Here is a 16,802-nt window from a genome sequence, read left to right on the forward strand (position 1 = left end):
GCCACGCTCCGGAAGGCCTGTCGTCGAAAATTGCGATAAAATCGCTGAATTGGTCGAAAGAGACCGGCATAGTAGCAGCCGTAGCATCGGTCAAGACCTGGGCATGATTCATCAAAAAAAAAGTTTATGAACAATTGAAAATTCAATATAAATAACGCAAGACTTTTTTGACAAACTATTATGTTGAGATTTTCGACAGCTTCAACAGAGCTTTAGAGTTCTTATTGTATTTTGCTACTTATTTGAGTAAGAGCCTTCAGATCTTGTCGATATAATAATTTTGACATCGGATGTCTATGGTACCCACAAAACAGGTGGTTCCGGCGTAAGAAACAAACACATTCGGTACAGATTTTCTCCCATGATTAGATTGTGGTTTTATGTCTACTTAAAATTACAAAAATAAAGTTGGAGATTAGTGGAAAATTTACCAGACCCTTCATAATTAGAGAGTGTAAATTTCCACACCAACATTTGTCATGCCAGAGATATGAATATGCATTTTATAGACTGAATCAGGTATAATAAATTTACCACGTAGTTGGTAACAGCAGAAGAAAATGCCGAAGACTCTACAAAGTATACATATATACAAGTGATCAGCATGACGAGTTGAGTTGATATAGTCAAGTCCGTTTGTGTGTCTGTATATACGCGTACTAGTCATACAGTTTTTAAGATGTCGAACTGAAATTTTGCACACATTCATTTCTTCATAAGAACCTTCTCATATGTTGGAAACAACGATATCGGAGCGCTATTGCACATAGCTGTCATACAAACTGACAAATCAAAATCAAGTTCTTGTATGGAAAACTTTTTTATTTGTTGAGATATCTACACGAAATTCGGTATAGATTATTTTCCCTGGCAATGGTATAATATGCCTAGAAACTGTTTAGATCGGCTAACTATAACATACAGCTGCCATACAAACTGAAGCATTGCAAACAAATTCCTGTATGAAAAACTTTTTTATATGACGAGCTATCTTCAATAAATATGGCATACATTATGACCCAACATAACGCTACACTCTCCGAACAAATTGTCTAAATCGGACTATTATAGGCTATAGCTGCCATATATACTGAACGACCAAATTAGGTTTTTGTAAAGAAAACTTTTTTATGTGACAAGTTATCTGCACGAAATTTCTTATGAATTATTTCTCGAACCAAATCTACCACCTGTGCAGAAATTGTTCAGATCGGAACACTATAGCATATAGCTGCCATACAAGCTGACCTGTCAAAATCAAATTAAATTCGTTTTATAACATTTTAAGCTAAAAGAAATGCACCTGTGCAGGGTATTGTAGCTACGCTGCAAAAAAATTTTACTTCTTTCCTGATTTTGCTTTTCATTATATTTTCCCCAAACTAGTAAAACCTAACTCAACCCTCTGCAAGTTTTTTAAACACAATTTGTAGACCTTTCTATAACCTATCATGATATAGAAAATGTACCTCTGAAGGGTGTTATAGTTGCGGCTACGTCTGTATGTTTTTTCTTCTTTTCACTATAATTAGTAAAGGTAAGGTTCGTCAGCTCCTTAAATAGTGAGATTAAATTTCATACCCCAGGAATGTGTACTGTGAAGCTGAGTTGTTAGCAATGAGTTAAAACTTAAAAGCAACTTGTTTCTGTTGAATAGGAAACTTAAACCTAGATTTAAAATAAGATGACGCTGTGGATATATAAATTTGAAAAATAACTGTAAAATTTTCATACTAAAAAATTAGACATGATCGTGACAAATTTGTCTAGCGATTCCAGACAAATTTATTTCAACAGCAGCAATTATTTATGTGCGAGCATGTATGTATATACATACATTTGAATACGTATATGGCATATATCTACATATTTATATTTATGTATTTATATTGTGTATATATGTATTATGTATTTGTGCTTTAAGTTCAAATGTACTACAAATTAGACAAACCAGTTGACAATATGTTGTACAAGCCAGCACAAGCACACACACTTGTGCAAACACTCAATGCGTTTGCGTTAAATAAATTACAACGTGGCGGCCGTAAAAAGATTTGTTGTCATGCATTTTATAGTATTTAACGGTCATGTTTGTACATTAATTTGCTTTTCATGTCGTTTTCGTATATATTTATTTCTCTTTTTTTCACAACGCGCCGACGACTAGCAGCAGCGTGAGTATGTAGCTATGTATGTATGCGTATAATAAGTAATGCATATGTGTGTGTGCGTTGGAGCGCCGCCATAAACCTTTTTGTCAACTTACAAATTAGTTGACACCGTTGTGGTGCTTACAATGGCGCAAAGGTGCGACGGTGGAAAATTGGCGCTTAGAATTTTAGTTATGTCGACAGTTGACAAGTGGCACAATAACAACAACAACATGGCATGCTTTATTTTAGTTTTTCTTCTATTTGCACTAATGTGTTGTAGTAATGACGCATTAACAGTTTTTATTTCTCAAATTGTTGTTGTCTTTATAAGCTGTGTTACTACTTTTTATTTCAATGGCGCTTCGGATGGACGCGGTTTGACTTTTATAAAGCGGTATGCACACAGCTACACGCATTTTATGTGGTTGTAAGTTGTTTGTGTGCTAAAAGTTGGTTGCTTGCCGCACACATACATAACCTATATAATCATATACATACCTATAGACATGTAATTATTTTGCTTGTCTCGATTTAATTTTGGTTGTCGCGCTTAATTAACTAGTACCCACAAACAACAATAATGCACTTTTGAAGTGATTAAAATTACAAATTGTGTTTTATAAGTTTGAAGAGGGTCGCATACGATTTGGGGTAGAATTTTACTAATTGGAAAAAATAAAATGAAAATGATAAACAAGCATAGTATTTGTGCGGGGAGATACGTATGTATATAAGTATGTATGAGATGTGTATAAGAGACAGGTGTTACCATCAAAAATAATAACAAAACCTCAACTAAAAACTTATTTACTTAAAATAAATCTATAAATTAGAATAAAATTATTTTATATAAAACTTTGTTTACAAAAAAATTTAATGAAAAAAGTAAAAAAATAAATTGAAATAAATTAATAACTAAAAATAAAATTTCATAGAAAATATAACCAAAGTTTTTTATAGTTTCGCGACGCGAAATTATATACAAACATTAAATGTCTCAAGATTATTTGACTAACAAAGCAATAATTACGTATCTACATACTTTCATAACCAATATGCTTGACTTTTACTAGACACTTCTCCATATTTTATTTGCATTAAATTGCTTACACTTTTATCTATATAAATATATATATACTAGGGTGTCCATTAGTTCCCAAATTGATTTTCATATCCTGAACAGGGTATATTAAGTTAGCCACGAAGTTTCAAAGACCGATCCTACAAAAAGTACATGGTGTATAAATCATCAGCGTAGCTATATGAAACGGTTTAGCTATGGCCATCTAATTGTCGGTCCATATATACTCGAATTATTAGAAATTCGGCAGAGGTTATTATCCATTAAAAATTTTATTTTGTTTTGATTATTGCCTAAGGCAATGATTACAGCTGCAATCCCAACTGACCGACACTTTTATGCCATAAAAAGCATGTGTAAAGGGTGTTGGGAAATCTTAGAGACCTCTTTTGTAGATCCCTAAATTTCCTGTAAAACTGTGAGTTTTTTATTTTCAGTTATTTTCAGAATAACAAGCCAAAAATATAGTATTTTTTTCGACCTACCCTCATGTTATTGAATATATTATTTAGTTGCTTATAAAACATGTCAATAATATTTAGTCTTTCCATCAATCAGTCATTCATGCTGTCATTTCATAATTAAATTTTTATAAAAGCACAATAAACATTTGTAAATGTCTAATAAAAATGCCGGCTTAGGCCAAATACACGAACACATAAATGCAGTTAGTAGAAGGTAATGCAATGAAGCAAAATTCTAAACTTTAAATGCATAGATTAACAAACAAAAATGGTTACAACAAAAATCGGATTACATATGTGCTACATACCAAATATAATCGATATGATATGTAAATACATATATGTATATATTTTTGTACATACATACATATATAGTATTTTATATGAATATAAATATCACTATTTAACTAAGTTGCTAGAAGCTGCTTTGAAAACGCTCGCAAGCGACAAAAACGAACAGTAAAATTTATTTTAAAATACGCTTCATTCTCTATACAGCCGGCATGACTCAAGCCCATTATTGCTGACAAGCAAGCATATACTATACATTATAACCAAACACATTCATATACATTTAATATTTTAGCTTGAAAATGCGCATATTTCTTTCACAATTTTCATTTATTTATGCATATTTCTAGTCCACCTTCTTGTTGGCGCAATTGTCATTATGAAATTACACATTTTGCATGTGATTTTTTATTGCGCTGACATATGTTGAAAATTTTTAATAGACCATTGCTTGAGGGCAGTAAAAATTTTACGATAAATAAATTTTCGTTTGTAATGCATAAACGCTTATTTAGACATATTTGGATTGTATATGCATTTCAGTAGCCGAATGTGGTAGAATTTCGCATGAATAAATGCAATTATTTTAAATACTTTCCAAAGGCTCACGGTATTTTGCTTGTGCTGGTGACAAATATGTTTAAAGTGAATGCCAGAAATTTAATTTAGACTAAGATTAATTTTGAATTTTAAGCCATATTGGGCGAAAATCGATAAAATTGTTGCAAAGCAACACCCACATCGCATATAAGACTGTTTCGATAAACTTTAGCTCATTAGACCTTGTACAAAATAATTCATATAATAAGTAAAAATCGAGATTCAACTTATTCCATGAACTACAGCTTTAGGGGTACTTTTTACTTTTTTTACTTTTTGTTTTTTAGTAGCTTTTTTTTCGACAGATCACGCATGAGTCGCATCAGGCTGTCATGTGATTTTTGTTCAGTATTGTTTGGCATTTTATCATGATTTTTGATCGATTTACTCATGATTACGTGTACATCAAAGGCGGCCAAAATCGTGTGCATATGTAAAGTCTAAAGTCTTTGCGGACAATTCCGCTACACTTCAGACCTCTGAGCAAAACACCAGGCGTGTCATTCGCCAGTTACCAATCGAACAAGTTATCGAAAATTGGACTCAATGGTTGGACCATCTGCAACGTAGCCATGTACTCAAAATAAATGCTAAAGATTGTTCTTTCGAATGACAATAAGCTTTACAAAATAAGTTTGAAGTGTTTGTGTTTTTTCTTTAAAAAAGTAGGGAACTTCTAATAAATCACCCTTCACAATATAAAATAGAAGGTAAACCAAATGTATCTGCGTGACCTTACAACAGCTTTAAAAAAATGTAACTATCTACATTAGTTTTTAATAATATTTCAAACAAAAATATACAATAACCCAATATACAATAAAAAAATAAATAAATAATATTATTTTTACATTTGCAACACAATGAGTTTTATACTCATATAAATATATACAATATATTTTATATCAAATTCAATTTTACACTTAACTCTCTTAATCTGAACTCACGTTTTTTTTATGATTTGCAGATAATCAAAGTTGCTGTGTACTGCCAGAAGGTGAGTCAAACTATAGTACTATTTATAAAATATATATACTAAGGATATAAAAGAAAAGAGAACAAAAAGGTTATGCGAAAAAGGTGCGTATCCAAAGTTGTATAGCATTTCATTATATACTACTTTTTTTAAAAAGTCTTACTATGTTTTGCCCACAATAATATTAGGTTGTCAAAAAAGTCTTGCGGTATTTTCGCTAGTTGGCACTGAGAGCGCGTAGTGTTAGTTTTATTCGTCGCATCGGGTCATGCTATACCTTTTTAGAAAGCTCATTTCACGCGCTAACACGTGTTTGATTGATTGTCGTTTCTTTTAAGTCGATCGTGAGTTATAGCGTCGCAAACATGAAGCAAAATAAAGAGAAAATACGGCATGCAGCTCAAGCCGCCAATAAAATTTGTGCAGTTTATGGACCCGATACAGTTTCCATTTCCACCGCACAAAGATGGTTTCAACGTTTTCGTTCTGGTGTAGAGGTGGTCGAAGATGCGCCACGCTCCGGAAGGCCTGTCGTCGAAAATTGCGATAAAATCGCTGAATTGGTCGAAAGAGACCGGCATAGTAKCAGCCGTAGCATCGGTCAAGASCTGGGCATGATTCATCAAAAAAAAAGTTTATGAACAATTGAAAATTCAATATAAATAACGCAAGACTTTTTTGACAAACTATTATGTTGAGATTTTCGACAGCTTCAACAGAGCTTTAGAGTTCTTATTGTATTTTGCTACTTATTTGAGTAAGAGCCTTCAGATCTTGTCGATATAATAATTTTGACATCGGATGTCTATGGTACCCACAAAACAGGTGGTTCCGGCGTAAGAAACAAACACATTCGGTACAGATTTTCTCCCATGATTAGATTGTGGTTTTATGTCTACTTAAAATTACAAAAATAAAGTTGGAGATTAGTGGAAAATTTACCAGACCCTTCATAATTAGAGAGTGTAAATTTCCACACCAACATTTGTCATGCCAGAGATATGAATATGCATTTTATAGACTGAATCAGGTATAATAAATTTACCACGTAGTTGGTAACAGCAGAAGAAAATGCCGAAGACTCTACAAAGTATACATATATACAAGTGATCAGCATGACGAGTTGAGTTGATATAGTCAAGTCCGTTTGTGTGTCTGTATATACGCGTACTAGTCATACAGTTTTTAAGATGTCGAACTGAAATTTTGCACACATTCATTTCTTCATAAGAACCTTCTCATATGTTGGAAACAACGATATCGGAGCGCTATTGCACATAGCTGTCATACAAACTGACAAATCAAAATCAAGTTCTTGTATGGAAAACTTTTTTATTTGTTGAGATATCTACACGAAATTCGGTATAGATTATTTTCCCTGGCAATGGTATAATATGCCTAGAAACTGTTTAGATCGGCTAACTATAACATACAGCTGCCATACAAACTGAAGCATTGCAAACAAATTCCTGTATGAAAAACTTTTTTATATGACGAGCTATCTTCAATAAATATGGCATACATTATGACCCAACATAACGCTACACTCTCCGAACAAATTGTCTAAATCGGACTATTATAGGCTATAGCTGCCATATATACTGAACGACCAAATTAGGTTTTTGTAAAGAAAACTTTTTTATGTGACAAGTTATCTGCACGAAATTTCTTATGAATTATTTCTCGAACCAAATCTACCACCTGTGCAGAAATTGTTCAGATCGGAACACTATAGCATATAGCTGCCATACAAGCTGACCTGTCAAAATCAAATTAAATTCGTTTTATAACATTTTAAGCTAAAAGAAATGCACCTGTGCAGGGTATTGTAGCTACGCTGCAAAAAAATTTTACTTCTTTCCTGATTTTGCTTTTCATTATATTTTCCCCAAACTAGTAAAACCTAACTCAACCCTCTGCAAGTTTTTTAAACACAATTTGTAGACCTTTCTAYAACCTATCATGATATAGAAAATGTACCTCTGAAGGGTGTTATAGTTGCGGCTACGTCTGTATGTTTTTTCTTCTTTTCACTATAATTAGTAAAGGTAAGGTTCGTCAGCTCCTTAAATAGTGAGATTAAATTTCATACCCCAGGAATGTGTACTGTGAAGCTGAGTTGTTAGCAATGAGTTAAAACTTAAAAGCAAGTTGTTTCTGTTGAATAAGAAACTTAAACCTAGATTTAAAATAAGATGACGCTGTGGATATATAAATTTGAAAAATAACTGTAAAATTTTCATACTAAAAAATTAGACATGATCGTGACAAATTTGTCTAGCGATTCCAGACAAATTTATTTCAACAGCAGCAATTATTTATGTGCGAGCATGTATGTATATACATACATTTGAATACGTATATGGCATATATCTACATATTTATATTTATGTATTTATATTGTGTATATATGTATTATGTATTTGTGCTTTAAGTTCAAATGTACTACAAATTAGACAAACCAGTTGACAATATGTTGTACAAGCCAGCACAAGCACACACACTTGTGCAAACACTCAATGCGTTTGCGTTAAATAAATTACAACGTGGCGGCCGTAAAAAGATTTGTTGTCATGCATTTTATAGTATTTAACGGTCATGTTTGTACATTAATTTGCTTTTCATGTCGTTTTCGTATATATTTATTTCTCTTTTTTTCACAACGCGCCGACGACTAGCAGCAGCGTGAGTATGTAGCTATGTATGTATGCGTATAATAAGTAATGCATATGTGTGTGTGCGTTGGAGCGCCGCCATAAACCTTTTTGTCAACTTACAAATTAGTTGACACCGTTGTGGTGCTTACAATGGCGCAAAGGTGCGACGGTGGAAAATTGGCGCTTAGAATTTTAGTTATGTCGACAGTTGACAAGTGGCACAATAACAACAACAACATGGCATGCTTTATTTTAGTTTTTCTTCTATTTGCACTAATGTGTTGTAGTAATGACGCATTAACAGTTTTTATTTCTCAAATTGTTGTTGTCTTTATAAGCTGTGTTACTACTTTTTATTTCAATGGCGCTTCGGATGGACGCGGTTTGACTTTTATAAAGCGGTATGCACACAGCTACACGCATTTTATGTGGTTGTAAGTTGTTTGTGTGCTAAAAGTTGGTTGCTTGCCGCACACATACATAACCTATATACAGTCATTCATACATATGTATATGTACATACATATAGACATGTAATTATTTTGCTTGTCTCGATTTAATTTTGGTTGTCGCGCTTAATTAACTAGTACCCACAAACAACAATAATGCACTTTTGAAGTGATTAAAATTACAAATTGTGTTTTATAAGTTTGAAGAGGGTCGCATACGATTTGGGGTAGAATTTTACTAATTGGAAAAAATAAAATGAAAAGAAAAACAAAAAAAAAAGGTACCTCCGGTTGCACTGAAGATATAATACCCTGCACAGGCGTATTTCTTATAGCTTAAAAGGTTATAAAACAAATATAATTTTAATTGTGATAGATTGGTCTATATTGTAGCTATATGTTATAGTGGTCCGATCTGAAAAATTTCTTCCTAGGTTAGAGCATTGTTTCGAGAAATAATTCATGCCAAATTTCGTGCAGATAACTTGTCAAATAAACAAGTTTTCTTTACAAGAAGACAATTTTGAACGTTCAGTTTATATGACAGCTATATGTTATAGTGGTCCGATCTGAAAAAATTCTTCAGAGATTGTAGCATTGTTTCAAGCAATGCCAAATGCCAAGTTTGTGCCGATAGCTTCTCAAATAAAAAAGTTTTTCTCACAAGAACTCAATTTTGATTTTGCTAAAATGATCAGATCTGTAGCTTTATCTCGAGAGATTATTCGTGCCAACTTTCGTGCAGATAGCTTCTCAAATAAAAAAAGTTTTTCATAGAAGAACTTGATTTGGATCGTTCAGTTTGTATGACAGCTACATGGTATAGTGGTCCGATATCGGCGCTTCCTACAAGTAAAAAATTTGTCGGCGAGAAAAGAACGTCTATAAAATTGCAGCTCGATATCTCAAAAATTGCGGGTACTGGGTGTTAAAACTTCGTGGCAAACTGAGGGTTTGTGAAGGGAGATATTAGAAGCGTGTAAGAACACCAAAACTTTCCTTGAGATTTACCAAAATTTTTGGTTAAAAACTATATTTTTCAGTTCCAGTTTTAATAGAGATCTCTGATATCTGCATATTTGCTCACATGTTCTTTGGCCTATCATATTAAGAGAGAGGTTAGGTTGTATAGGTGCATGATCAATTGAGGCCATATAAAAAAAAAAATCTGTGTTCGAACTTATAAATTAGCAAACCTCATTATTTTTCCATACTGCCAATTAAAAGCCACTCTTTGTTCAGCTTTGAAATTTAATGCCTGAACCACGGCCTGGAGGGCACTAAAATGGAAGGCAGGAAGTCTGAAGCTGGAGTTGATAGAGTGCTCCCGACAACAAGCCCGTCCAACAACCTTCCCAGCAAGCTTTGACCCTTGCGATCAACGGCTTCTTCCTACCCATAACTCCCACGCCGGTATATGGGCAGAGAAGGAGTCGTCAGAGTTCGGTTTGGCGACTCCATGATCCAAGTGATCCATTCTAAAGTCAAAATGTGTGATGATTTAGGAGTGTTTATACACGTGTTCTTTTGGGACGGAGCTTCTTTCAGTAGAAAACTATTAAACATGTTATAATATTGAATTCTTACTGCCGTGGTTAGGTTATTAATCAAATAAGTTTTTACGTTATTGGATGTATTATTATAATACTCAGCACAGTGTTTATTTATTTTGCCACGAAGTTTGTAACAATCAGAAAGAAACGTCGAAGATTCCAAAAGGTACATATGTATATGCCATAAATAATTAGCGTGATGAGCTAAGTCGATCTAATCGCCAAAGCAAATTCGTTAAAAAATAAAAATACATACGAGCATGATTAACCTTTAGTTTTTGAGATAACGTTCTAATTTTTTAAAGAACCTGCTTACTTGTCGGAACAGACGATATTGCCATACAAAATATCCGAAATTTTGCCTGACTTATTGTACCAGGTAATGCTACAATATGCGCTGAAATTTTTCAGATCGAATTACTTTGCTATAGCAGCCATCAAACTGGCCGATCAAAATCAAGCTCTGGCATTACGCATTGTTGACTATGGCTCACTCCTCTTCCTACGTCTCTAAATATTTTTTCAATTCATCTGTATTTATTGTCGGACAGTAAGGTCTCAAAATAAAAAAAGTCAATTTTTTACCTTCTTACTTTTACCACAATCAACACTCATTTCTGCATATTGCAAAAATATTCAACGGTCTCACGTCAAATTAGAATATTTTCCAATGTTAAATGCTTACATTTTATGATTTTATTTTCAATTTATTTTTGCAATTTTTATTTTTTAACGAATTTGTTTGCGTAACGCCACGCGAATATTTGGCGCCACAGAAATGTATTTATTTATTTATTCAGTCATGCAAAAGGCTATAAGTACCTTCATACCTATGTGCGATATGTTTGTATGTATGTTGGTAGGCAGCAAGTGCAACGTGCGCTTTCGGCTTCGTTTGCGCTGATTTCTATTGCGATTTGATTTTTGTTTTTATTGTTTTACATTCCATCTTTTATTTATTTAGTTCGGTAGCGTTGATTGTGATTTTGCAAATTTTTCGTCAATTTTAATGAATGAATTTATTGGACTTTGATTTCAGCTTGCCTGGTTCGGTTATTTAATGGGTCGTAGATGTGTTTTTGTAGCTAACGGTTTTTTGTTTTTATTCTTGTTTTCAAAGGGATGCTAAATATTGCAGAGAATTCGATAAATCAACGAGTAATGGAAAGAATGAAAAACTGATTTGAGGTTAATTGGAGAGCGATTGGGAAGGATTATCAGTTAATGGAGCAGAGTAGTCAGCAACTGAGGGTATTGTTACCTATATTTACAGTCAATTAACTCTTTTAACAGAAGAAATTTGGTTTTTGGATGTTATGACTTTTTGTTTAAAAATATTAAAGAAAACGTTAATATGAAACTTTTTGTCGAGGTATTTTGATATTTTTCACTTGTTTTCGATTGCTTCTTCTACAACTAGTTATTTTTATACCTGTCTCTTATACACATCTAGATGTGTATAAGAGACAGGTATAAAATGTTCGGTGACACCCGAACTTAGCCCTTCCTTACTTTTTTTCGAAAGGATGCTAAATATTGCAGAGAATTCGATAAATCAACGAGTAATGGAAAGAAAGGAAAACTGATTTGAGGTTAATTGGAGAGCGATTGGGAAGGATTATGAGTTAATGGAGCAGAGTAGTTAGCAATTGAGGGTATTGTTACCTATATTTACAGTCTTAACTCTTTTTACAGAAGAAATTTGGTTTTTGGATATTAAGAAAACGTTAATATGAAACTTTTTGTCGAGGTATTTTGATATTTTTCACTTGTTTTCGATCGCTTTTTCTACAACTAGTTATTTATGTTGTTGTAACTCTTCAGATAAGTTGACAGCGAAGTCATCCAAAGGTAGAACCAGGAAACCTGCTGTTTCGTCGGGAATGGACCATAGGCAGAGAGGTGTCAGATACAGTTCCCACAACAGCCGATTCTACGCACCGTGATTGACACGGATATTATCCGACCTATGGATGTTACTTCGGAGGTCTAACCCCGTTTAAATCGCTTAGTCTAGGACGGGTATCAGATTTGTATGGTTAGCTGGGCATGAAAAGTGGTGGTTAGAGTCATGCGGAGACTCGTTGCCCAGTATGGGCATAAAAATATTTGATATATCGGGGTCGATTCTGGCTTGTGTCGCCGACGTAGTTGAGAAATGAACTCCTGTTGCTCATAGCAGGCTGTTCGGCTTCAAGCAGATGACTGCAAATAAATTCTAAGAAAACATCCACCATAAATTGCTTGGAGCGGCGTTCATTATGCCTTACTGTGGAGATGTGTGACACTAGACATCAAGAGGCATTCCGTTTTAGTCCGGAGTGCGGTGTTCTGACAAATCTACAGCTTCCTCGTCTGTATTTCACTGTATCCAGGCGATTATATTGGTGCACTAAGAAAGATTCTTATTTCAGGTCAGGCCAGTGGAGTTCTATGTGAAAGCAAACGACACGAAATAACGCAAAGAAGCAAGAGAAAGACCAAAAAAAAAAAAAATTAATAATAAATAAAAATTAATGAGAAAATGAAAAAAAAGGGTTTACAAATTACAAAAATAATAGGAAGTTAGTTATGTGAGTGAAGAAGGTATAAAGATAGCAAACTTATACTAAGAGATATTTAAGGGCGCAAATACACAAAAAAGGCGAATTCAGCAAGAAAAGTAGCATGATTGAATAAAAAAAAATAATTATAATAAAATATAATAATAAAAATAATAAAAATACAAAAAATACAATGAATAAAAATATAATTAAACATAAAAACTTTTAACCAAGAGTTGAACTCTCAGCCTGCCCTGCCACCGCCTCTCAATCTGCGTCGTACCCATGCCACCATTCACCTCTTTCAGCCTTTCGCTATTCGTTATGCCACAGTTCATTGGGGCGTTGCGGTTCTATTTAAGTCACAAAAACTACACAAATACAAATATATATTCATAAATATACTATGACAAACACACAAAGCGTCTCGAATGGCGAAATAGTTGCGGTGTAGACGAAGCCGAGTGCCAATGTTTGAAAAATGTGCCAGCGTGCGATATGAAATCGAGCAACTAGCGAAAAATCGCTTGTAGGCTTAAAAATGTTCGCCAACAAAAAGTTGTTTTTACTTATTGTTATTGCTGTTGTAACAGCTTTTTTCTGGTCACGTTTGTTATATATGAAAGCAATTTTTGCGATAAATTTATTTCATGACGCTGCGAGTGGACCGATAGTGCAGAGCTTTGATTTATTTATTTCTTGCCATTTGCCTTTTTGTCTGAATGTGTGTATTTTCACGCCGCTCTTAAAAATAATTATTGGTTCAATGAATTAATGTTTGTTACTTTTAGATTTTTTCTCGCGGACAGTGTGTTGCATWAAATATAATATAATATATTTATTAATAATATTTATGTATGTATATACATATGTATGCACAGAAGTATGTATTTTGGTGCGGTTCAATGTTCATTAGAAGAAATTATAAGCTTATAAGCTTTGTTATTGTGATAGAAAATATATTAGTTAGTTTGCTACTTTAGTCGAAAATGGTAATTTCTGAAAAGTTCTTGCCTTTCGCTGTTTGGCGCCAATGGAAGATTACAAGTGTAGCCTGGTCCTTCCCCAGCTCATCTCTCTAACTTTTCTTTCTCTACTGCTCCTGGCAGGAACTGCTTTGATATTACCTGAGTTCGAGTGCTTTCATCCATTCGGACGAAATGAACAAGCAGCAAGCAGGACGGGTATGATGAGTGACTTGGTCTTTGTTCGTCGAGAGAGGCCTTTACTCCCAATTACCTGTTGCAAAGATTTATCAAAACCATTCGATCCGAACTCGGATCTGAACCAGCTGCTAGAGCTTGGGCTCTCTTTAGACCACTTCATAGCAGAATCTTCACATGTCCGTTCAGTCAGTGAGCTTTTTCACGGATGGATCGAAGTAAAGAGGGAGAGTAAAGGGTAGAGTATTCTGTCGTGTGTTCTCCGTCAACTCAAGTTTCTGAATACCAGACCACTATAGCCTCTTAAAAGCGAAAGTGGAATCAAGGTAGCAGCCTACTTTAGAAAGGTATGCATTAACTCTGAGGCCGAGCGGCGCTTTCTACTCGCTGACTGTGCGCTCAATGCTTGTTAAGGAGTTCATCACCTCATTAGCAACAGCTTCAAGTTTTTTTATATTAGATCGGTGTCCAGTCATAGCGAAATCGCTGCAAACTGCAAAGCTGATGAGCTTGTAAGGGAGGTTACCCTTATGCCTCCTTGCGTCTTAGCGTTGGATCAATGGGCCTTCAGTGTGCTTGAGAAGCGCTGGTCAGCTAACGGTAGTTGTACGACTGTGTTCTAACATAAAGTAGACTATCAGAGGTCCTCCGAACTACTTGCACTTGGCATACTCAATCTAGCGGCTATTGTAAGGTTTCTGGTTGGACACCTAAGAGGTATATACGCTGTACGGCTAAATAATTTGTCGGGCGCTCATCAACAAAGCTATTCTTCTTTTCATTTCACAGAAGTCATTATATTATACAGAAGACAAGATATTTGCGGCTTTGAGCCAAATTGTAAATGTATTGGATCATAAAGCAAAAGAATTCGCCAAAAAAATGATAAAAATAAATCCTAAAAAGCTTTGAAATGTCATATGATCTCAGTGGACAAAGGTTTCGGAATGCTAGTTCAGCGTACTTCTTGCGGATTTCTGTATTGTAATTCACAGATATTCGTTAAAAATCCTTACTAATTGGCTTATTCACCATTCTAAGCAAGTTCTAAGCCTTATTATTTGTTTGCTGTGAACAATATTGAAAATAACCTTTAATTGATTCTTTGGAAATCTAGAACAAAATTTATTGAAGCACAATTTCTGGCTATACTCAAGCCAATAGACGCAAACACACACACTTATTCCGTACACTTACACGACCTACTTCGTCTTCTGCATACCAAAGCTTAGTACCCTATTCTGCTGATACTGCTGGAACCCTACTCAAAGCCACCAACCACATAACGCTGCCAACCTTTTCCCCCACACAACTACACACACAAGTATGCGCACAGAGGTGCTCAACAGGACTTGGCTATTATACTTTTATGCGCTTTTGTCCGTTCTCTAAAGGCGGCTAGTTGGTCAAGCGTGTCTGCATGCCTTTCCGCATTCTTAGCTAATGAAGCTACTACAAAAGGTGACCATGGACTGCACACATACATACATAGGCATGTGTACATAGGTATGTGTATAGCAAATGACATTTGACAGTTGGCAAAACGCTTCTGTTGGGGTGCTCATTGCTTGCTGTTCGACAGTGTATGCGCGTGTGTGCGTTTGTTTCGTTCGAAAGGTGAGCGCCATAAATAACCACGACGCATTATATTGCTACAAAAGTAAAATGTAAAGCGATTGCAGGGTCTGCCTTAAGTGTTATGCCTGCTGATTGTCCTAGTCCCTCATTTCTCAATGACACTGTGCTAAATTATTTATTTTGGTTGTTGTTGTGTTTTTCTTTTCCTTTGTTTTTGTAACTTGATGCAATATTTCATGACACTCAATTTTACTTTTATTTCAGTTTATTTTATTTTTATTCGCTTTATTGTGGCTTCGCTCAATGTATGCCAAAAAGCGAGTGCCATTGTGTTGTCTGCGTGGCTACCGCAGGATATGGCAAAATTAAAGCGCTTAAAGTTTTTGCAATTTTTTGTCAACTTTGACTGCTCAAGGCAAACGAAACTTTTACTTACCTTATTTCATTTCATTTTTTTATATATTTTTTATACCCTCCTCGCTCAAAATTAAGTTTTTGTAGGGAAAAGTTTTTTTATTTAAAGAGATATTTGCACGAAATTCGGCATAGCTTATTTTCTAAGGCTAACTTACTATATCAGAAAAAAATATTTCAGATCGGACCGCTATAGCCTATTGCTGCCATACAAACTGAACAATCAAAATACAACCCTTGTAAGGAAAACTTTTTTATTTGAAGAGATATCTGCACGAAGTTCGGCATAAATAATTACTCAATATAAAGCTATAACCTACAAACAAATTACGCAGATCGGATCATTGTAACATATAGCTGTCATACGAACTGACGAAGAAATAGCAAAGCCGTGTATGAAACACTTTCTTATTGGTTAAGATATTGTTACCAAATTTCACATAGATTATTGTTTGAGGCAACACTACAATTTCCCAATATGTAATGCAGATCGGATCACTATAGCATATAGCTCTCATACAAACTGATCGATGCATCTCAAGTTCTTGTATGTAAAACTCTTTTATTTGACGAGATATTTTCACGAAACTTGGCACAGATTCTTATCCACGGCACTACCAAAATCTCGAATATTATATATTGTTCGGGTCGAATCACTTTAGATTACAGCTGCCATACAAAATGGCTGAACAAAATCAAGATGAAAGGTTAAAAGTACCTTTTTATACTAAAGACGAAACTGTCAAGGGTATGATAGCTTCAAAATAATGTAATTACAGTTTTTTAAATATTTAAATTTAGAATTTTACCAAAATCCTTATTGTTACCTATATTTTAATTTTTTTCCTAGGTTAACAAATAATTTTTACAAAATAAAAAA

At 34.3% G+C, this 16,802-nt stretch overlaps 1 protein-coding gene and 1 long non-coding RNA gene across 3 annotated transcripts in view; one reads left to right on the forward strand and one right to left on the reverse strand.

The window, feature by feature from the left end:
• LOC108966784 (cysteine-rich motor neuron 1 protein) overlaps positions 1-16,802 on the reverse strand; it is a 378,691-nt gene that overhangs the window by 273,920 nt on the left and 87,969 nt on the right. The window lies entirely within an intron of this gene.
• Positions 1-16,802, forward strand: part of LOC108966787 — an 83,347-nt gene that overhangs the window by 51,989 nt on the left and 14,556 nt on the right. The window contains exon 4 of the long non-coding RNA XR_001993215.1: positions 5,557-5,586. This is a non-coding gene — a long non-coding RNA (uncharacterized LOC108966787). The remainder of the gene's footprint in view (positions 1-5,556; positions 5,587-16,802) is intronic.

The sequence above is a fragment of the Bactrocera latifrons genome, unplaced genomic scaffold, assembly GCF_001853355.1.
Source record: "Bactrocera latifrons isolate USDA-ARS-PBARC rearing strain unplaced genomic scaffold, ASM185335v1 scaffold_17, whole genome shotgun sequence".
Classification (NCBI taxonomy): Eukaryota; Metazoa; Arthropoda; class Insecta; order Diptera; family Tephritidae; genus Bactrocera; species Bactrocera latifrons.